This window comes from Peromyscus maniculatus, chromosome 8 (genome assembly GCF_049852395.1).
Source record: "Peromyscus maniculatus bairdii isolate BWxNUB_F1_BW_parent chromosome 8, HU_Pman_BW_mat_3.1, whole genome shotgun sequence".
NCBI lineage: Eukaryota > Metazoa > Chordata > Mammalia > Rodentia > Cricetidae > Peromyscus > Peromyscus maniculatus.
The window spans coordinates 71,487,648-71,511,373 of NC_134859.1; the positions used below are offsets into that span (position 1 = coordinate 71,487,648).

At 49.0% G+C, this 23,726-nt stretch overlaps 1 long non-coding RNA gene across 1 annotated transcript in view; it reads right to left on the minus strand.

Annotated features, from left to right (window-relative positions):
* LOC143274485 (uncharacterized) overlaps positions 1 to 23,726 on the minus strand; it is a 105,093-nt gene that overhangs the window by 21,932 nt on the left and 59,435 nt on the right. The window contains exon 2 of the long non-coding RNA XR_013053108.1: positions 4,256 to 4,322. This is a non-coding gene — a long non-coding RNA (uncharacterized LOC143274485). The remainder of the gene's footprint in view (positions 1 to 4,255; positions 4,323 to 23,726) is intronic.

Here is a 23,726-nt window from a genome sequence, read left to right on the forward strand (position 1 = left end):
CTTTCTGAGCGCCAAGGCTTGACTCAAATGTCTCCTCCTCTGCATCCTGGAGTTCTCTCATTCTCCCCTTCCATCCTATTTGTTTGCCTCTCCTCACCAGTCCTCAAGGGCCAGGGTGGCTCCCAAGTACCTCCAGCATGCTCTGCGCCAGTGACCCCGCCCCCACCCCCAGGCAGACCCTCCATAGTCCATAGCATGCCTGGGGTGCCCTTTCACCCTGATTTCTTCCCTATCACTACGTTCTGATGCTGGTGATATGACCCTTGCATTAATCCAAATTAATTCAAATGCTAAAAGCATCCTCATCGCCTAGGCTAGCCAAGGCACTTTTGAGGGAGCTGTAGACCGGAATGGCCTTAGCTCTGAGCGCAGGGCCTCCTGACCCAGTGGCAGGGCTTTGAGACCTCTCTGTCACCCATGCTGCATGCACCAGCGCTCTCTCCTGCCTCGAAGCCTCCCAGGCCACAGCGTCCTGAAAGGCAGGGTGCTGTGAAGGAAGGCACCTCCCAGAAGCTGGGTGGGCGGCCTTTTCAAGTTCAGCTGTTCCTGGGAAGGCTCCTTCTCTGGCCTCAATTTCTCACAAGGCAACCAAAAGGATGCCCCGGAGTGCCAAAATTACAGGTATGAAGTAGCAACAAAAATGATTTTTATGGTTGGGGGTCGCCACAGCATGAGGGACTATATGTAAAGGGTTGCAGCATTAGGAAGGTTGAGAACCACCGACGTAGATGAACAAGGGAGCTCTGAACCTAAGAGGCCGTAAGGAACAGGCCGTAAGGAACACTGTAAAGAGAGTGGCAGTTACTGAGCACTTAGAATGTGCAGGCCTTGTGCTCACAGAATTCCCAGGTACACCATCTAAGCGGGCCTTTCAGCCTCTCTATGAAGCGGAATATCAGACCCATTTCACAGAGGGGCCAATGAAGGCCATCTTCCCAAGCTGTCCAGAGCCCAAAGCCTGGCCCTACTTCTGCTCAATGGCTTGGTCCTTTAGAGCTTGTCTTCAGAATGCAGTGAGCCTCTCTGTGGCTGGCTTGATCTAGGGTGGGAGGCGGGACAGAAGGAAGGGGCACCCTGGGCAACAGAAAGGAAGACGACCAGGCGGTCTGCACCTAGTCCCCACCTGACCGGCCACGCGGTCCAGAGTGTCTGGCTCTTCATGGCCACTCAGTGAAATGGTGACTGGGGGCCACCGTACATGCCAGTAATCCTAGCTGTCAGGAGACTGCAACAAGATTGTAAGCTTGAGGCCAACATGTGTTACATAGCCAGTTAAAAGACAACCCTGGCTACATTGTAAAACCCTGTCTCAGCCCTTCTCACATACCGGCCACCACAGCCAAAACAAAACAAAACAGAAGACCCATAAGTTGGCTTCTGTTCTCACACACATGCTGTGGCATGTGCACATGTGTGTACATACACACACATACAGACACCTATATACATGCTCCCATGTGTATACACACACACACACAAATCAATATGGCTAGTACAGTTTTTTAAAGAGTGCTAGAGGAAGGGAGAGAGGCCGAGCACATAGGTCCCAGGTGTCCTGTGATCCCTCTCACACCCCTGCATGGACGGTGTTCTGGAACATGGTGCACTAACATCTCTCAGCAACTCCAGGGCAAGACATCTGAAAGAGCCATCTCAAGACTCCTCTCTGCCCTTCCTTGCTGGGCAAACCAGTCCTCTCTTCGGACCTCAATTTCCTCGACTGACTGTAACAAGGCCAGAATGGATCCCAGAAACTGTCCTCACCACCCTACCCCACCCCCGTGGGTCTACCACAAACCCCTGGAGCTCAGCAAACCAAAGGGCGGCCCCTGCTCCCACCCTCACCATGAACCCGCTGCAGGCCCCTTCCCAAAGCCTAGCCAGGGTGCCCTGCCCACACAGCCCCCGTCGGGCCATTCATCAGGGGCCACTGTGCACCGGGCTGTCCGCGGAATGAGGCTGCCTTCTGCTCCTGCTTCTGCGGGTATAATGTATGCCCCGCACCGGGCCCCAGTCACTCAATCCCAGCCGGTCTGCGGAGGCCGAGATAGTCCTTAATGAGAAGAGCCCGGCTTTATCTGCTTTCGACTTCAGCCATTATCTCCCCAAGTCTATAGACACGCAGTTACCTCTGACAATAATGCTCACAGGCAACAAATGCTGATGAGTTTTCTATGCAGTCCGCACAATAAGTCTATCAAAACAACCTCGGAAAATTATGAACCCCCGTGACAGACAAATACAACCGGCTTCGGCGTGAATTTAGAGCCCCCAATGCTACGTTTCTTTTAATTCTTCAGGCTTCCCTTATCTCTGCTGTCCCTCTTCTGGTGGGGAGATAACAGTAATTCTTCTCTGTGCTAGTTTTTTCCCCCCTAACCACCCCAACCCCGCCCCGCCCCCCGCTTTTTTTTTTCCACCCACTGAGTGAGATGTTTTCCGTGTCTTTCTGCTTGCTAAAGATAAAGGGTTAAAGACCAACTTATGTTGGGTGCTGGGGAAGGGGGAGGGGGCACGGGAGAGGGGGTGAAGTAATCAGCATTCAAGAGATTGCTATCGGAGAAGCCGCGCAGAGAACAGTAATTTTGCTGGCTTCGGCGAGGGCTCTCTCCATCCCCCCCCCCACCTTTTTTTATGAATGCACATAATGCCTGGAGTGTTGGGGGCAGATAAAAGAATTAGCAGCAGCCAGGGGGACGGAGGCCCAGAGAACAGGGGAGAATTAGAATGTCTATCTTTGTCTCTTCCGGCTCATCCAGCCAGCCGAGGCTCCCGGCTCGTAAACAATTTAATCTTTTTGCTACAGTTAAAATACAAAGGCAGCAAGCCTCCCTTCCTCCAAATGGAAAAGGGAGGAGGAGGAGGAGGAGGAGGAGGAGGAGGGATGAGAAGAGGATGGGGCTGGGGGCTGGGGGGTGGGGGTGACGATGGAGAAAGAGAGAGAGGAGAGGGCTGACACCACCAACTTCGCCGCCGCCGCGGGCTTAGTCTCTTGACCCTTGAGATCTTAATAGTGTCCCCTTACCACCCCGGCGGGGAACACACGCAGCCCAGACCTAGCTTGGCCCAGCCCGCCTAAGGACTAAAGGTGCAGCCATTGGGGTCAGGGTTTTGTTTCTGTCTTCCTGGGAGGTGGCGTGTCTGCTCCTAGGGAGCCTCTTTCCTGGGGCAGGCATTGTGAAGGCCTGGTCCACTCCTCCTCTTCCCTCCTCTGCTGCTTGTTGTCTCTCCTCGAGTCAGATGAAAGGGGCACAGCTTCTATTTCCCGGGAGACAGCAGGCTTGCAGGGTGGGCGTGACCACGTTCCCCAGCTGGCCCAAGGGCAGGGCTCCCTGCTGAGAATGGGGGCGCCCGCTCTCCAGCTTCCGCCAGGCGTGAGTCAGGGAGGGAGAGGCAGGTACGGACGAGGTCTCTCTCTCTCTCTCTCTCTCTCTCCTCTCTTTCTCGTAGTGAAGAGATAAGGGAGCCAAATTCACCAGATTATAGATGCCTCTCTAGGGGCCCTTAGCAATCGAGTTAAAGAGGAGACCTGGACACGCTCGCTCGGAGCAGCCAGTGTCCGGAAGTGTTCACTGTACCCCCACACTGTGGTCATCTGTAGACATCCCAACCAGTCCCTTGTCCCACGCAACAGGGAAAAAAATAGTTTTCATAGGGCCAAGTCGGAATCTGACTTCTCCCTTCTTCACCCTGGTACTGTCTGACGTGTGTGTGTGTGTGTGTGTGTGTGTGTGTGTGTGTGTGTGTGTGTGTGTGTGTGTGATGACTCCTGAGTATTAGCTTCGAGGTTCCTGCCCTCTCTTGCTTGGGAGCTCCTGATGGTCTTCCTCACGTCTGGAGGACCACGTCCAGTAGAAAACCTGGCAAAGCCTGCTGACTACTGGCTGAGTGAGTTGATAGATGAGAATCCAAGTGAATAAATGAAATCAAATAAATCAGGGCCTAGAAAGAGAGTAAGTGTGAGACACACACATTGAGAGAAAGGATGAGGAAGGAACAGTAGGAAGGAGGATTGGGAGATCAGAAGGATGGAGAATGTCCCAGAGAGTCGGTCCTTCTCTCTGATGGTTCCATCAGCTGGAGACACTGAGTTAATGGGGAGAATCAAATCAGAGGCCAAGGCTCAACTGGTTGCACCCCAGCTGAGGCACGACCATAATCACATCACATCACACCTTCAAGCCCTAGGCATGGCATCCTTCCCAGGAAGGTATGGGGGAAACCATGAGCCTGGAGTTGTGGGATCTGGGCTCACCTGCCGGCTCTTTTTGGTGGATCTGTAAATTTGAGTAGGTCCGTTTTTCTGACCACTAGGTCTTCGTCTGCAAAATGAAAACGATAGTGAATGAGAGGTTTGTGATAGCACGTAGCAAATCTAGCAAATTGCTGGTCCCACTACATAGAAGTAATAATACCTTGTGACAAAAAGAATATTGGGCATAATAAGCCAGAGATGCTCCCTGGAGCTCCTGAGAGATTTCAATTTATTATTTTCTTAGTGATTCATCCTACCATTGCCCTTGACTCCATGGTAAAGAGACTAGCCATCTCATGATTGGACTAACCATCTCATGAGAGAGACAGCTGCTTCCTCTGACTTCCCTGCATCCCCTCAAACTGGAGAGTAGAGAGTTTAGAGACCCCACGGAGGTGGAGTCCTGCCAAATGAGGAGGATGCAACAACCAGCTGGCTGTTTCTATGACTCTGTAGAGAGGATCTACACTTCACACCTACAATGGGAGTCATACCACTTCCCCTTTCAAGTCATACCCACCTTTATCCTTTTTACCCTTCACTCAAATGTCCCTCGAAAATAACCCCCATGTGTTTCAAGAGACATAGGAGCAAAGCATAGGTATGAACACAGATAAGTGGGGCTGAGTTTAATGTTTAGTGTTTGTATCTTATAACCAGACACCAGTCACTCCTTTTGGTTTGGTTTTGTTTGTTTGTTTTTGTTTTTTGAGACAGTCCTGGCTATCCCTGGAACTTGCTCTGTAGACCAGGTTGACCTTGAACTCAGAGATCCTCCCTCCTCCGCCTCTTGTGTGCTGGGATTAAAGGTGTGTGCCACCACCACTTGGCTTCAGTCATTTCTTTTTTTTCAGGGCTGGGGGGCAAAGTCTCATTTAGGCCAGGCTGGCTTTGAACTCACTGTATAACCTTTCATGCCATTGCACTCTTAACTGGCCTCCTCTGCATCCCAAGAGCTGGGATCATAGGCATGAATCACCATACCTAGCTTGATACCAGTTATTTCCAAATAAAAATTTAAAACAACAACAAAACCAGTTTCACCGCGTACCCCCTGACTGGTCTGTAGCTCATTATGTAGACCAGGCTGGCTTCAAACTCACAGAACTCTGCCTTCTGTGTGGCTGCTATGCCCAGCACTTTTTTTTTTTTGAGACAGGTTCTCACGTAGCCCAAGCTGGCCTCAAACTTCCTAGGTAGCCAAGGGTCTTAGTTACTTTTCTTTTCCTGTGATGAGACATCATGACCAAGGCAACTTCTAGAAGAGTTAGTTATTTGGGGCTTACAGATTCAGAGGGTTAGAGTCCACGACCATCACGGTAGCGAGCAGGCAGGCGGACGTGATGCAGAGCAGGAATGGAGCAGCAGCTGAGAGCGTACATCTAGACTCACAAGCATTCACTAGGCAGAAGGAGCTAACTGGGAATGAGGCGGGCTTTTGAAACCTCACGCTCACCCTCAGTAACACACACCTCCTTCAACAAGGCCCCGCCTCTTAATCTTTCTCAAACAGGCCCACCAACTGGGGACCAAGTATTAAATATATGAGCCAATGGGGATCATTCTTATTCAAACCACACCAAGGATGGCCTTGAACTCTTTTTTTTTTTTTTTAAGGTTTTTCGAGACAGTGTTTCTCTGTGTAACATTCCTGGCTGTCCTGGAACTTGCTCTGTAGACCAGGCTGGCTTCAAACTCAAAGATCTGCCTACCTCTGCCTCCTGAGTGCTGGGTTAAAGATGTGTGCCGCCACCACCCAGCTGGCCTTGAACTTTTGATCTTCCAGTTTCCATCACTTGAGTGCTAGGATTACAGACATGATCCACCACACCTGAATTTTGGTTTGGTTTGGTATTGGGGATCACACCCAAACTACCAAGCATGCTAGGCAAGCACTCTATCTGCTGAGCTGTGTCCCCAAATCCCTCCACATACACACCTTAAACATGTCATATTGGTCACCTTCTTACCCAAGACATCTCAACTCGTCCACATGTCAGAGTCACATGGGTTAGCTCTAAGGCTTCTTAGCCCTGTGCCCAAGCCTAGGGACTCTGAATCAGTCAGTACGTGTGTGAGCAAAGTGGACTTTGGACACGAGGGGTGGGAAAACAGGGGCTTCAAAGATCCTGGGCAATTCCACTGGGCAGCCTGGTTTGGCGTCTTCTGTCTTCCACTGCTGACAGGTTTCATTTTACTCTTTCATTCGCTCAACAAATACTTTCTGAGTGTCTGGTATTTGTCTTTGTGTCTTCTGGGAAGAGATTTCAGAAGAGCAGGAGCTGAAGAACCATAAGGCACAAGAAAGATAGGCCTAAGGCTTACCCCTGTCCTGTATAGATCCCCACTCCCCAGGTTCAACCCCAAGTCCACCAACCTTGTTCCCCTCTGAGACCCATGAGACTATGCGTCTTTTCTCTATTTAAGGACAGAACAAAAATACATATTAAGTCCAGGCATAGCGACATACAGTTTAAGTCCCAGCACACAGGAGGGAGAAGCAGGTAGATTTCCTAGAGCAGGAGGCCAGCCTGGTCTATATAGTTCCAAGCTGGTCAGGATTCCACAGTAAGATCCTGTGTCAAAACCAAACCACACATATAAAGAGTCAGCCAAGCATCCTGCCCTGCAGTAAAGATCTCATGTCCACATGGTCCCCAGTCCTCACCAGATCTGTCAGCAGGAGCTTTTGCTTTCTGTGTTACTATTGAGGACAGATAGGTGCTCACTGAAGTTCATAATGGAGCAGGTGGCCAGGGCTTCTTCCCCAAGCAATTCTGTACTGTCTAAGCAAAGGGCCTTGGAATCCTATGTCCGTGTCATTAATCACATCCAGTCATCATTCAGTCAACCATTCATAAAACTGATACATGACCTACTATATGCACGTTACTCAGCTGCGGGTGGGGGATAGCTAAGAGCTGACTCCGAGGAGTGTAGAGCTCAGGAGGGGATTCGTGTAGTTGGATAAATGACTCAGAGGAGAGATCTGAGTGAGCAGCTCTGGGGTGGGGCAAGTCAGAGTTCACGGAGACTCCAGTCTCCAAAATCCAGACATCCTTGGCAAACACGGAGGTCTTATTTCATCAGAGAGGTGAAGCACTTCAGCCAAGGTCACACAGCTGGGTGCACCATAAATAGGTGATGAATCTGCTGAGATTATTCACCAAGCCCAATTACGTCTTAACCACTAATAACTTGGCTCACGCTCCCCTAATGGGATTTCCTCCTTGGACATCAGCCTCCCCTTCCCCCTTCCACTGACATTGGCCAATTAGACAAGGGCAGGTGCTGTGATTGGGGTCACAGTGAGAGGAAGAGATGGAGAGGGCCACAGCTCACCCCCAGCCTCAGCTGAGGAAGAGGTGATCTGTCTCAGACACTCACAGCCTGTAATGAAGTCTGGGAGAAGCTTGCCCATGTCGGGAGAGGAGCAGGTTTAGACGTCGATCACTACCACTACCACCACCCCAAGACACCTCTCCGCTCCCTATCTGAGACCAGCAGGCCTGGAGAGAGAGGCAGGACCACTCAGAGACAGACACCCGGGCAGGTGAACAAAGCTGAAGACAGCCAGACAAAGCAAGAAAACAGGCCTGGAGCTCAGTGGTAGCCTGCTTGGCTAGTGTCCAGGACAGGCCCTTTGGTCAGCTGCCCCACCCTCCATTCCTACCCCCAGAGGCTGGGACACAGGAGACCTCAGGAATACAAGAGCGGCTGGAGGCAGACCCCGCTTTCCTGTGCAGCGGTGTGTAGCTGAGCACTTTCTCCTTGTGGGGAGCTATAGGCTCAAGTAGGAAAGAGCCAGGCTCTGCTGAAGGCAAATAGGTCTGCAGGTAGGTCAGAGCACCTGTCCTGGGAGCCAGGGTCAAGGGCTCAACTGCTGTGGACAGAGGCATGGTGCGTGTGCAGAGCAGGTACCACCATGACAACCACGCTTGTGTCGGCAGCCTCTGGCCCAACCAGAGCACAGTAAGGCTCTCTCCTGATCTCAGGAGAGTCTTCAGCCGGCTCATCTGGAGCCTTGCAGTCCCCAGAGCGCCAACCCTTTGGGTCTAATTTAAATGCCTTCTGCTGCAGCTTAGATTCAATTCCAGTGGTCAAGCTGAGGCATGCAAGCAAAGAGCAGGCGTTTCAGGGTGCCGGCTTCACTCCGACCCGACCCCACACACACACTCACCAGCCTGGCCAGCTGGAGTTATCTAAAGGAGCCTCCTTGCTCCGAATCACACAGAGGAAGAGTCTGGGTATGGGACCTGCCAGGATTTCTAATTGGAGTGTGAGTTTAGGAGGTATGTGTGGTCTTGAGGACACAGGTAGGGGGACATGAACTCAACTCAGATCCCCACTGACCAGACACCCAAGTCCCAACCCAAAGCATCTTACCCCACCCCCACCCCCCACCCCCGCCCCGGCTCACCCCCTTTCTCTCAGCCTCCTTTCCTACGCCATTTCCCTTTAGTCTAGGTGTGTCTGTCCACAGCCAGGACAAACCAAAAAACAAACCCAAAAGCTGGCAGGCTGGCACGGATGGGTCAGGGGAGGAGGTCGATCCAGAGCACACCTTGCAGAAGGCCTCTGCACCTGAACTTCTGTCAGCCACCTGGCTGGCTGTCCCCTGCCAGTCCCACCTGTCCCAGCAAGAGTGACTGGCTCCTTTGGGCTCCACAGCCTAGAGCGCCTGTGTGCCCTGAGCCGGCCCAGGGTGCACCTGGTCTGCCCCCCGGGATCTTAAGTGCAGGGTCCAGGCTTACGTAGCGATTAACGCTGCAGAGGAAGAAAGAGAGGGACAAACGGCCTGTTTATTTCCATCTCTCCACTCCCCCATCACATGGACCTCCGGGTTGCAAGAAAAGAGGAAAAGAGAGTGAAAGGAAGGAAGCGGGGAGAGAGGGGCGGGGGAAAAACGGCACTAAACCAAACCGTGGTGCAATTACAGCTGGGGAAAAAAGACACGCATTAAATGGATGTTTCTGCACAAAAACCCCAGGCTGACAACATCTCTGGCCTTGTAAGGGGGAAAGGACTGTGCCTCGGTGTTTACATAGCCGAAATCAGGGAGAATTATGCTGTCATACCGGCAACTGTAGGAGGACAATTTTAAAATTACACCGTTCAACACCTTTAATGATTTGTAACAGAAGAGGTGTGGCTACTCCTATTAAATGTGTTGCCAAATCAATAAAAGGGATAATTGGAGTTGTTAGAGCAAATTATAGCAGCGTTTCTTCTGTTGCTGTACAATGTTGCCTTGTAAACTGCTATTACAGTCAGCGCCGTATTTCTCTCTTATTTGGGCGCTTTGTAATGAGTTGGCATTTTGCGGCATAATAGTTCCACTTTCTTTTATGGAGCGCTCACTTTAACTTTTTCTCCTTTGTGCAGCCTATAATTTCCTCGCCCTCCCTGCCTCCCCGCCTGTTTTCAGAGGTGGCTGCGCTGCCTGTCAGGTGATAAACTATATTATTTCACATTATTTTCCGGCCTTTTCAATTGGCAGTCAGATGGTGTTGAGGGGTAGATGGGCCTGAAGGGATGGGGCTGGGGGACGTGGCAAAAAAGAGGAGCCAGGACCAGGAGGAGAGTTTTTTTTAAAAAAAAAAAAAAAAAAAAAATTCACACTGACAGAAAGGAAACGTAATGAGAGAGGAGAAGGCTGGCCTTAGTCCCAGGGGTTGGGGCTTGGCCCTTTAAACATAGGACTTTGGACAGAGCTGTGAGCTGCTAGCTGGGGGAGGGGAGACATTGCCCTGTCAGGTCTGAGCATCCCACAATGTCTGACTTACCCTACTCATTGAAACAAGCTAATAATTATCCCAGAACTGAGGAGATATTGATCCTAACATCCCCCGTTCCCCACCACAGGAAAGGTGTAGGGCTCCGGTCTGGGAACACCTTGTGACTCCTAGGTGGATGAGCCGAAGGGGACAGACAGACAATCCACTCCCCCTGCAGGGAAGCCTGACACCACCGGAACATCTGAGGCCTCATGTTGTCTGCAGAGACTGGAAAGAGCCACCACAGGCCTACTCCTGGGGACATATCAGTCGTCTCATAGGAGCACTGAACCAAGAGTCCATAGCTGGGTCCCTGACTTGATGGTGTTTCCTTGGCTCCCTGACACTCCAGCCTTGTCCCTTGGCTGGGAAGGAGAGTCCTTGGGCAGCTGGGGGGCTCATGCTGCTGTATACATCATTCAGTTTCTGTGACAGCAATAAAAGTCCTGGCCTAAACAAGCCTCACTCAGTCAGCCCCTGTGCTGGGCTACAGGACCATCAATCTGAATTACCAAGAGGTCTCAACAAGAGACAATTGGGAAAGAAATGCTGCTTTATTACTTCCACGGAGACGCCATCCCGGGAAGCCATCTGCTGCCAAGTGGTATGGTGGCAGGAGCGGCTTGGAGAGCAGATAAGACTTGATGGTGGACAAATAAGCCTCGTTTGCAGTGAGCAGCATCGATTTGCTTGCCAACCATGAGCCAAGTTCTAATTCGCTCTGGTAGGTTCCGTGAGCATCCTCCCATCCCCATCCTCCACAAGTCAAGCTAACTTTAGCCTAAAAGGGCACGTGAAAGTCGAGCTGCTAAGGTGCATCGAGAAGAAGTTTGGATGACTGGGGTTCCAGGGCTTGCCACTAACCTGGGACAGATTTCCAGGGAAAGACACCAGCTTGCCAATTTTAACACTGATTAGTCTCCTAAAATCCTGGCAAAGGGCAAGTATCCATGCAGACTGTCTTATAACTTTCTGCTGGAGCTGAGAATTTTCTTTATTCGGGTTTAGGCTCACTAGGCTTCAGCTCAACCAAGAGTTAGCTGTCCTGTGGTTGGTATGTAAAGTGAATAGAAAATCTCTTAATAATAATAATAAAATGACAATTAAAAAAAAGAGTTAGCTGTCAGTTCATGCACGCACTTTTTCCCCCAGTGTTGGGGGAAAAATAGCAAGAACTTGGCCAGCTGGCCAAACATTCGGGCCTTTAATTGTTGGTTTAGCCAGTGTTAGCTACCTCCAAGATTCCCAGCACTGTGCTGAGTGAGTGCCTGGGTCAGTGAGACAGACACCATCTCAGCCTTCCTGGAGCTGCTGATGGCAACAACATCTATAAACATAATGGTAGTCCTTACACTAGGACTGTGCAAGGAGTTCTTTTATGAGAGGCATTGGGCTATAGTGGAAAGAGCATGGGATTGTCTGGAAACCCGGCTTCCAGGCCTGCACTTGAGGACACTTTCTCCTATAGAGTCTCAGGTGAGTGCGTAACTGAAGGACATATTTATTTGTGCCAAAAATACATCACAGAGTCCTAGTGTGTGTTGGACACCTCAATAGGTTCTGGAGAAGCAATAATGGGGTGAGGATAGAACCCATGTCTATGGCGTTTCTAGTCTAGTTGCAAAGACAGACATCAAATAGTTAAAGCACTATGTAATTACAGAATGTGATAAGTGCTAGGAAAAAGAAAAGACATGAGCTTATCCGTAATAACAACCTGGAAGCAACTCAGATGCACAAAGGAGGCCAGAGGGCTGTAGTGCAATGGCCTTAAATAAAGCTGGAGAGGTGGGCAAGCATCCTGAGTGGATAGGGACATGTCAAGATCTGGCCCTTGGTCCAAGCTTGCAAGATAAAGCCACAGAGGGCTTGTAAGCAGGAGAGTGGAGGAACCATATAAGGAATCCCACCTGCTGCAGCCATCTCAAGCAGACTGGATCAGAGAGGTTCAATGCAGAAGCAGAGAGGTCAGCTAGGAGTCCTTCACAGTATTCAATGAAAGCATGCACAGTGGTGCACAGTAAACGAACGAAAGGACACTTGACATCATTTGTCATCAGAAAGACGTAAAGTCCTGCCACCGTGCTAGTCCACTCTGTGCCCATAAGAGTGGTGCAAACGTAAGACACTGGCTAACTGGCAGGCTGGGGGGTGGGGGTGGGAGCTCTCACGTGGTGCTAGAGGGATGTAAATTAATATCAACACTTTGAGCTGGGTCGGGCAAGGTAGCTATCTACCGACGCTAAGAACAAGAGCATTTTGTGACCTAGCCTAAGTTTCATTAAAAGACATGGACTTCATCTATAATAGACAAAAACAGGAAGCAACGAAACCCACACCAGCAATCCTCACGCTAAAATTGTACTAAAGGGCTGACACCATCCTTTTTTTCTCACGAGAGGCATTGGGATGAAGTAGAAAGAGCATAAAATAGTCAGGAAACCCAGCTTCCAGGTCTGCACCTGAGGGCAAATGTCCAATAATTGTAGAGTGGGCAGATAAATGCTGTTCTATCCACATCGTGGAACAACATTCAGCCATTAAAAAAGGAGCAACCTACAGAGGCGCTCTACACACATAGATCTCATTCCAAAAGGGGGCATGGTTCTTTTCACTCCAAATTCAGAAACAGGCAGGATGCAGCACAATTAGTTGCCGAATATGCCCAAAGCCCCAGGTTCAATCCCCAGCACTGCATAAAGTGGAAGTGGTAATGTCTGTCTGTAATCCCAGAGACGGGAGGTGGAGGCAGGAGGATCAGAAATTCAAGATCGTCCTTGGCCACAAAGCAAGTTCGAGATCAGTCCGGGCTACATGAGACTATCTCAAATACGCCAACAAATGAAGAGGTCAGAGATATTCCTAGGAATTCCAGATGGGATATTGTTACCTGGAGCACAGGGCGGATGACACAGGTGTGAAAATTCTTCCAAGCAGTGTCCTGGGGACTGAATGAGATGGTGTCTAGGAGAGGTGGCCACCCTCCCTCACAGTGGCTTTCTTGCTGTGTTCACAAGGGAAACAAAGAGTTGAGAATAGCTCAACACCTGATCCTGATTCCTCATACCAACCGGGAAGAGCACAGTGTAGTCAATGTGTGCCCGCAGGACGTGGCCTGTGGTTTTGCAAAAGCTTCAGGACAGACTGGGAGGCCTTTGACCAGCCTCAGAATCAACAAGGTCGGGAGCACACAGTGCTTACCACTAGCAAAAAAAAAAAAAAAAAAAAAAAAAAAAAAAAAAAAAAAAAAGCCTCTTGCTTCCAGCTGCTGTATTACCACTAGTGCCTGTCCCCAAGTCCCATTTTAGCCTAATTGCATTGAATCACACCATTTTCATGGGATAACGGGATTTCCACGGGTGACACAGAGTTGCCACTAAGACTAGATGAGGCTGCTGCTGGTAAAATGGGATGAGAGGTGCCCGGGGAAGCCACAGAGAGCTTCCCAAACGCTCTTCTTAACAGCCGTGTGAAGTGGACATTCCAACTGATGACACCAGAGCTTGGACAGGGAGGGGGACAGTCTTTGCATTGAGCCCAAGCCATTTCCACCATGCTGCAGCTGCCCTGCTGGTCCTTTGATGCAGTCAAGGCCTGAACAGTATCTGGCATGGCAAAGAGGAGGCCACTGCCATGGGCACAGACTGGCAAAGACCCTGGTTAACAACTTCTCATGGCAGAGCTTCTCCTCTTTATCCCCCCTAGGAGGAACCACTTCATGGCTCACTCCTCTTGAGGGTCCCCTAGGGAGCAATGCCGCTTAGAAGAGCCAGTCCACAGAGCCACCAGTCATCACTGCTCTGAAAGTTTTTTGGGCCATGATCATTCTTGTCATGGTCGACGGTGTGGAATGGTGGGTCTAAATCAAGTTCCTATCTGAGAGCACAATGTGTCCCAAAAGGCTTTGAGGGAACCCTGAGTTTGTTGAAGGGGACCCCCACACTCCACCTGCTCACATGGTGGGGAGGATAGCTGGGTGGGAAGACCATTTATCAAGCTGTAACTACTGCCTCAGAAAAGGTCCATCCAAAGTCTGGGGATCTCCTGCCCTCAGTCGGTCAAGTGGGATTCTGTCTGTTCCCAGGACAGTGAAGCCTTGAAATGAGCCTCCGCAGCCGGGAGCAAGCACCCAGCCAAGAGCAATGCCGGAAGTCTCCACTCAAAGACCCCAGGGGTAAGATAAAACTTCACTCTACAGTGTTCTTTAATCTCCATTCTGCACATGCCACTGGAAGTGGAGGAAAGTTCAACCCAACCATTGCTGAAATTCTTCCAAGTTCTCGCCCTGTCCCCAAACTTGCATCTACTTCAAGGAACACATCTGGAGTTGCCGGGGAGGGGCGCTCTCGTTGAGTGCCAAAGGATTCTCCACACTCTGTTCACCTGGAGCACCCTAAAAGAACCTCATGCTTGCCTACATGGCACCTGCAGCTTGTGCTCTTTCAGGTCCTGATGGAGGGCTCACTAGTAACTGTTTCTTTTCCCCCTGGCCTGGGCATCTCTAGGGAGCCATCTACACGCATGCACTGTTCAAATATGCCTTCTTGGCTCTCGGGGTGGGTCAAGGCTCCACTGAGGTCCAGCCATGTCTCAGTTCTGGACTTGGAAACCTCATGCATTCCTCTGAGGCCCTGGCTTCTGAAGATCAGAGTCCCCAAACCTTAAGATTCTTACTTTCAATTCACCCTGTCCCTCCATCAAGGCAAAGGGTTCAGAGATGGGAGGGAAGTAAGAAGGAGGGGAAATCAATATGCATTTCAAGACAATTCTACCACAAAAGCACCTTTACTTGCTAGTAAACGTTTATTGAACACCTAGACTGTCGTAAGACTCAAGCTAGATTGCTGGTGTGATGGTGCACATTTGTAATTCCAGCACTCCAGAGACCGAGGCAGGAGGATTGAGAATTTGAGACCCACCCCGGCTACATAGTCAGATCTTGTCTTAAAATATAAAGGGGATAGGGGAAATAAGGAAGGAAGGAAGGAAGGAAGGAAGGAAGGAAGGAAGGAAGGAAGGAAGGAAGGAAGAAGGGAGGGAGGGAGGGGAGAAGGAGGGAGGGAAGGAAGAAGAGAGGGAGAGAGGGCAGAGGAAGAGAAGGAGGGAGGGGGAGGGAAAAAGGGAGGGGGGAAGGAACACACTGTATACTAAACAAAGGAAAATGTAAAACTCTGCCTCTAGACTGCTGTAGTTCCAACCACAGCTCTGTCTGTCTGGCCCTGAAGCCCCAGGCAAGTCCACAGCTCTAACTTTAGGCCCTTCAGCAGTAAAATAGATTAGACATGTGACTTAGTGGACATTTTTTTAATGTATAGCACAATGCCTGATACAAAGTAAGAGCCTAATAAGTGTGTCCTCCAGCAAAAGAAGCTGGGAAAGCTCAGAGGAGACTGGGTGGGTCTGGTTCCATGAAAGCTGCGAAGACGTTATTTTGTTATTGTTTGGGCTCTTCTCTCTCTCTCTCTCTCTCTCTCTCTCTCTCTCTCTCTCTCTCTCTCTCTCTCTCTCTCCTTGAAATCACATGAGAGAGAGAGAGATTTCAACATGAAGAAACACCAGCCAGGACCAAGCACTACCAAGTATCTTGGGGCATTGTGCATCTTAGCCCAGATTCTTTTGCAACCATGACCCATACACGCCATAAGAATTCAAAGAATGGTTACAATTCCAAGCTGAGAACACACTCACCCTAAATGCTGCTTAGATCACTGACGGACTGAGTGTGGGGTAGGTAGGCGATGGGGGTTCATATAGTTAAAAGATCCCTGGCTACTCAGTGGTGAGTCAGGCCGAGGGCAGGCCAGGGAGGAAGCCAGGCTCCCTCCTGAAGGTGGTGTTAGTGGGAGAGAAGAGGGTGGGCATTCCTTCCCGGGTGCATTCTAACCCTCTCCCCGCTTCAAGCTAAATCCCTAGAAAGCCCCATCGCTGCACTACATAGGTTAGACTGTGCCAGGGTCGCCTTCATTGAGTCTGGGCTTTATCACCATGCCCTCGGCTTTTATTGAGGGCAGACACATGAAACAGCCGCAGGGAGATCACGGCCACACCGGCTGTAAACCGCAGGAGGCTTTGTCCATTATGCTGCACGGAGCCCCTGAGCAATGCCTTGTGTGATGACCGCCTGATTCGACAAAGCAGTGTAGAAAGGTCTGCTTCCATTAGGGGTGGAGCAGGAGTGACGCGCTTCTTCTCCCAGAGAGCGGAAATTCTGCAGTCCAATATATTTCCCTTTTTACCCCGGTCGCCAAGAAGCTCATAGCTTCTAATTTCATGTTGCATCAGCTCTATGCCTGAGCACCTACCTTTTCCTCCTTCTCATTGCTTTTCCATTTTAATTTCAATAACTCGTGTAAATGTGTCCTTTGAGAAAAGCTTTTATGAAAAGAATTCCCATCCCGGAGGCTGGTGCACAATAGGTATTCAGTAAGTACTTGGTGAATGAATGAGGTAGTAAATTGAAAGGCCAAATTTTAATTCTGGTTGGCAGCCAGGTATGGCAATCCAGAGGCAGACACCTCGAGTGCCAGGGTACAGCCCACAAAACAATGAATGGGGCTGGAGACAGGTTCTCACGGAGCCAGGAAAGCTGGCCTTGAATGCTCAGTCCTCATTCATCCATTGCCAGAGAGACGGGGTGGGATTAGAGGTGTATGCCACCTGCCCAGTTTTGTGCTGTGGTGGAGATGGAACCCAGAGCTTGGCGTATGCTACACACGAGCACTCTACCAAGTGAGCCATGCCCTCAGCCCAACATGGGACATTTAAGGAATTAACAGAATGGACTTGTATCAGTCAGCTTCGCATTGCTATAATGAAATACCTACGGCGACTTATCAAGAAAAAAGGTTTTGGGGTTGGCAAGATGACTCAGTGGGTGAAGGCACTTGCTGCACGAGCCCGGTGACCCCAATCCTCAGACCCCACATAAAGGTGAAAGGAAGTAACCAACCGACTCTACAAAGTCATCCTTTGGCATCCGCACAGGTGTTATGGCACACGCAGACATGCACACACACCACACACCACACACCACCACCACAAGAGAAAGTTTTTCAAATTCTTTCAGCTCTAAGTTGGTGGTTCTAGTCCATGATCAACTGGTTTCGTAATTTGGAGCCAAGTTTAAACAGCAAGACAGGATCATGTGGCAGAGCAAAAGTGCTCACTCTATGACTAGGGATCAGAGAAGAAGGGTAAGAAGAAAGGGTTGGGACACCACAGCCCTTTCCCAGGACACGCCTGCCATGACCTGAGGACCTCTCTGTGGGTCCCACCTCCTAAAGCCTCTACCAGTCCCCCCCCCCCCCCCCCCCCCGGTAGCACTACAGTTTTACAGATGAGCCTTTAGGTCCACTCAAGCTCCCAACTACAGCAAGTCTCTTCCGGACTGAGGGAGGAGAGCACCCTGTGAATGCTCCAAGCCTGGGTACTGTTCAGGAGATGCTGAGTCAGGGAAGGGAGGAACAAAAACGAAGTGGGCAGGGCAGGATCTGAGTCATCCTTAGAGACAACTATCCATCCCCTTGCTACTGGGCCTCACTGCAAGTCAGGTCATCTTGCATCCCAGCTCCTGTACAAGCATATGGACAACTGCGCTTTACAAACTACATACAGTATAATCACCCAGTCGATGCTTGTATCAACCTGTGAAGGCAACAGGGTAGCATGGTCCCCATGTCCCAGATGGCAAGATCAGAGCTCCTGAGCTACTCTGTCCCTTATGGTCAGCTGTTAGCCATATAGAGCTATCATATACTGATTTGGGCTAGTACAAATTGAAATCTAAGTACAAAATACACAAAAGAATGTAAAATGACTCATTAATCATCTTATATTGATAACATGTTGAAATGATAATGTCTTGGTTCTATTAAGTTAAATAAATACATTCTTGGGTTTTTGTTGTTGTTGTGGTGGTGGTGGTAGTTTTGGGTTTTGTTGTTTTGTTGTTGTTTGTTTTGTTTTGTTTTGTTTTGTTTGAGACAGGGTTTCTCTGTGTTGTTTTGGTGCCTGTCCTGGATCTCGCTCTATAGGCCAGGCTGGCCTTGAACTCATAGAGATCCACCTGGCTCTGCCTCCCAAGTGCTGGGATTTAAGGCGTGCGCCAACATCACCCGGCTCAAATAAATACATTCTTTAAAAATTATTATCGTTACTATTTTATTATTATTAGAGTGTGTGTGTGTGTGTGTGTGTGTGTGTGTGTGTGTGTGTGTGTGTGTGTGCAGGCCAGGGCACATCTGTGGAGGGCAGAGGACAACTTTCCACCTGTTAAGGCAGGGCCTCTCTTGGTTCTGCTGTGCTGCGTACTCCAGGCTACATGGAGAGTTTAAAGCCAGTCTGGAATACACAATACCCTGTATCTAAACAAACACACACATAAACACATCAAATGTATTTACTTCCTAATCAAAAAGTGTTGTTTGTTCTTGGCACACGTTTTAGACTGAACCCAGAGCCCCACACACGTTAAACACACATCTCCCACCCCTGAGCTATATTCCTTAGCTCCTTATTTGTTCTTTCTCTCTTTTTAAGAAACATTTCTTTCTTTACTTACTTATTATTTATTTGGGGTGTAGTACGGGTGTGCCCCAGCACATGTGAAGGTCAGATGGTCACTCACAGGAGTCAGTTCTCTCCTCCTACCACGTAGATCCCAGGGATTCAACACAGCTTGTCGGGTTTGGTGGCATATGTCTTTTGGACTCATTTTTTTTTCTGACATTTTAGTTTATTGTTTATTTGGTGTGCTTGTGAGTGGGCACTGGGAGATCAGAAGACACCTGTGGGAGCTGATTCTATTTTTGCACCATGTGGGCCCTGGGAATTGAACTCAGGTCCTCATGCTTGGTAGGACCAGCTGAGCAATCTGACTGCCCCCCCCCCTTTTTAATTATTAAAGATTTAAATGTGTTTCTCAAGTATATGACTGATGGGGATGCAAATCAGCATAAACTTTCTAGAAAACAACTTGACAAAAGAGATTTTAATTTTTGTTTTTGTTTTTCGAGACAGGCTTTCTCTGTGTAGTTTTGGTGCCTCTCCTGGATCTCACTCTGTAGACCAGGCTGGCCTCAAACTCACAGAGATCCGCTTGGCTCTGCCTCCCCTGGAATCAAAGGTGTGCGCCACCACCACCACCACCACCTCCGTCCTTAACATTTTTTCTATTGCATAGCCTTTTACCTACTACACCATATGTCTCCTAAGGAGGTAATCAAAAATGTGGACCAGGGGTTTTTTTTTTTCTTTTTTTGAGACAGGGTCTCACTGTGTAACTATAGCTAGCTTGGAACTCACTGTGTAGAGCAGCCCTTGAACTCACAGAGACCCGCCTGCCTCTGCTTCTGCCTCCTGAGTGCTGGAATCAAAAGTATACACCACCATACCTGGCATGGATGGAGATCTTTGTACAAAGATGTATGGTATTGTTTATAACCGTGAAATATTCCTAGCAATTAGAGTAATAATCAAATAAATTTTTACATACCAATTTGATCATGCTAACCTAAAAAATGTGTTTGGAATCTTTAATAACAAAGGTTAATGTGCTTTTAATAATGTCAGGGGGAAGCACTCAAGAAGGTGTGCATCATGCTGTGCTATGAATGGCAGAGGAAGCACATACAGATTTGCATAAAAATGTGAAAATGCAAAGACATTCTGCTAAATGTTTTTCTTCTGGGATTATGTACAATATACATTTCCTTTACTCTTTCCTGTTTTCTACTGTTCTTAATTTAGCATACATTACTTTTATAATGAGGAGATTAATATTATAAAAACCTTAAACTCTCAACCCAATAAAAAAATAAGCAAAGCATATACATACATGTATGACACAGAAAAACAGTGAATATGGCAGAAAAGTGGTCTATAAATACAAAAATCCCCAGTCTCAGTAGTAATCAGGGAAATTAAAATAACAAAGGGATTTTTTAATGATCTACCAGTTTAGAAAGAAAAAAAGGAGAAAATATGTAATGGCAAAGAAGTAACGAAATGGAGATTGTCTCCCGCATTTTGGGGGACAATTTTCGTCTTGGTGGAGGACGGTGACAACCTCCACCAATGGTTGGTGGTAAGAATGGTAAAAGTACATTCTCCCCATTTGCTGATTCCACTGTTAGGTCTGAGCCCACGCGTGTAAGAGGCCTGGATCACCATGCTTAGGGAAGGAAGCATTGCCTACCTCATTTAATAAAAAAAAATAAAAATAAAAATAAAAAAACTGGAAACAAGCCACACGTCCACCAGTGGGAGAATTATGGTGAATCCATTTTGTGGAATATCAGGGATGGAGTAGAACCGTATTTTCTGCCACAAAGTCAGGGAGAAGAGTAGTCAGACCAGCGCAGGAGAATGATCACGTTCAAGAAAAAAAATCTCTACCTAGGTATGCGTGTACTTACATATGCGGATTTCGGAAACTTTTACCTCACAGCTCTCTGAAGGCAGCAGAGTGTGCCTGGAGTGGAAGCAGGCCAGCCTGGTCTACTGAGTTCCAGGACAGCCAGGGCTGCATAGAGAAACCCTATCTCAAAAACCAAAACCATAGAGCTGATGTGTAAATGGGCAAGAAGGTCCAAAGGGAAGGGAACAGCAAGGGTAGGTGCCTGTCCATAACTGTTACAGCCCAAAGTGTCCTCTCTGCAGTCACCTTGCTTCCGTTCAAGGGCAGAGTCTCCACTAGCCGCCTGTGTGAGCTGTCTGCCCTTCAGCCGCAGGCTGGCGGGTGAGATTGGACTCTAGCACAGTTAACGACCCTGCTGAGTGCCCGGCACAGAGCAAGCATTAACCAGGACTTCTAGGCCTGATGGTTTACACCCATAAACCCAGAACTCCGGAGGCAGAGGCAGGAGGATTTCTGTGAGTTCCAGGTCAGCCTGAGCCACATAATTAAACCCCGTCTCAAAAGAATGAAAGAGAGAGAGGGGAAGAGAGAGAGAAGGGGGCAGCTGGTGTTGCTCATGTCTATAGTGGTCCTTCGACTGTCAGCATTCTGGAGTGTTTGGTCTCCTGTAAGCAGGGCTCCACCCTCCTCAAAGGCAGCAGCAATACCCACTGTGACCAATGAGAGCCACTCCCCAGTACCCGCCAAGAGTAAATGCTCAGAATCCTCCCACACTGCATCGCAGCTGGTAGAATGCTTGCTTGCCATACACAACGCCCTGGGTTTGATCCCCAGCATGCACCATATAAACCAGGTGTGGCAGTGCTTATTTATAACTCTAGCACTCAGAAGGCAGAGGCAGACAAATCAGAAGTTCAAGGGCATCCTCGGCAATATATGGAGCTTGAGGCTAGCCTGGGATGCATGAGACCCTGTCCAAAATAAACAACAACAACAACAAAATCCTAGAAACTATGTGAAGAAACCGGAAGCACGTGTGCTTCTGAGTGTCATGGCCTTGAATCCGAATCTTGGCTCTTACCACCCAGGTGATCTCAGGTCAGGACATCATCTGCTGAAACCTCTGGGTTGCAGCCTCCTCACTAGCATCATAATATGAAAGCACTTATGAGCCTCATTGGGTCATTGACAAGATAAACAAGGTAGCATGTGGGATCCAGGCTCCAAAGTTACTCCCCCAATGGCTTAACAGGAATGGCAATGGAGAGTGCCCACCGAGCCTGGCTGTCTGGACCACAGCTAGACACCACTGCGTACCTACCTACATGTGCCAGGTACTGCTCTAAGCATCTTACATGTACTTCCCTTTTTATCCTTTATAACCTTGTTTGTTTCCCTCCCCCATGTAACTAGCCTCACTTCACAGATGGGGAAACTGAGTCTGAAAGCAGGGAAGGAACTCTCCTAAGGTCACAGAGCAGGAAATGGCAAAGCAAAGACATGAGGCCAGGTCTGTGTGTGAGCAAGGTGCGTGAGTTTGCTAGGCCTCAGATTTCTGCCTTTACACACACACACACACACACACACACACACACACACACACACACACACACACACACAGCCTTGTCAGATGAAGGAAAAACAAGGGACATTGCACAGCAATGAGGCCCTGAACTGTGTCTGGGCTCCTGGTTCAGCATGAAGAACCCTTATCTTGTCTCAACATACCAAAGCAGCCATCCTACTCAGTGGCAGAGCACTCGAATAAATAAATGCCCTGAGTTCAACCCCCAGCACCACACAGGTACATGCATGCACATAAGCCCATGAGTGTTTAAACATGCACACACGTTATGCCTTCACCAGCATAAATCAATAAAAATGTTTCAACTTTTCTATACTACTAAAAATTTCTATTATTTAAAACACACACGTAAGTACCAAAAAAAAAAAACCAAAAAAACAAAAAAAAACAACAAAAAAAAAAAACCACCATACAAAACAAAACTAAAATCTCCAAAGGCTAGGGATTCAGGGCTTAGGTGCTGGGTCAGTGAGAAGGCACATCTGTGCTGCCCTCTTGGGGCCAGCAGATGGCAGGGTGGGGGCAGAAAGCCAGAATCGGAAGGTCCTAGAAAGCAGCCACCACCCTCTTCAGACTTGAAGTTCAGACAGGCCCAGTGGTCACCCAGTGGTGCACTGGGCACCCTGTCTCCTCCTGGGCTTTCCGTGAGGGGTAGGCCCTCTGACGGACTTGCTTTTTTTTTTTTTTTTTTAACCCAGATCTAGGTAAAGGTCATTGACAGAGAAGAGGAAGCGGAGCCCGGGGACCCACTCATGCCTCTTATGGGCTGCCAGGAGCTGTGCTTCGTAGATGGGCTTGGGGTCTCCTTGAGAATCTGCTGTGTGAGAGCCGGAGGGACAAAGCCAGCTCACATGTGCACATGCTCACCAGGCTGCGTGCCCATGCCCACTGGGGAATGCACAAAAGGCAGCTGGCCAGTGTTCCTGCCCAGGTGACTGTGGCTTTTCTCCCCCAGCCCAAGACCCTGAGGTTCCTTTGCAGACAATAAGAAGTCGTCAGATGGTAAACACGCAGCTATCATGGAAAGCCCAGAGGTGTCACCGAATATGTGTGGCATTGGATACTAGAGCTAGAGAGAAAGACCACACTGTTCCTTTCTTACCTAATCAAACCTCCCGGTACCGACAGAGGTGAACCGGGAGTGGGGGTGGGGGGCGTGGGGGGTGGGGGGTGGAGAGCTCTGCCTCGCCATTATCTCTGCTCTTGTGGCACCTTCTGCTCCCCCCTCCCTCCATCCCTTCCTCCCCTGCCCTCCCTCCATCCCAGCTTTGCTCCCGCCTATGAAAAATCAGCAAATAAAAAGTTACATTAACCCCACCCTGACCTCACCGACATAATACACTGCAGGCTGATGCGCTGCCTTTGGAGGCCCACCGAGAACCTGTCAGTCTCCAATGTCCGGAGCACAGCCTGGGGAGCATTTACCGGATAATTAATATATTAAATGCATGAAAAATAGTTACATAGACTTCCCCCCTCCCCACCCAGAGAAGGGGGTGGGATGCAAAAAAAAAAAAAAAAAAAAGAAAAAAAAAAAGACAGATTCAGACTGTATACCATCAATATAAAAGCATCCCCCGAATAGCCATCATAAAAACTGTTCATAATTTTATAGCTTCATTCCTGTTGGAGCACCATAAAGACAAGTCATATTTTTTACACTCAGGATGCCCCATAAAAAAAAAAAAAAAAGGATGGAACGAGAAAACGAGAAGTTGGCAGGAGGTGTGCTCACTCTCACCTGAGGCTGAG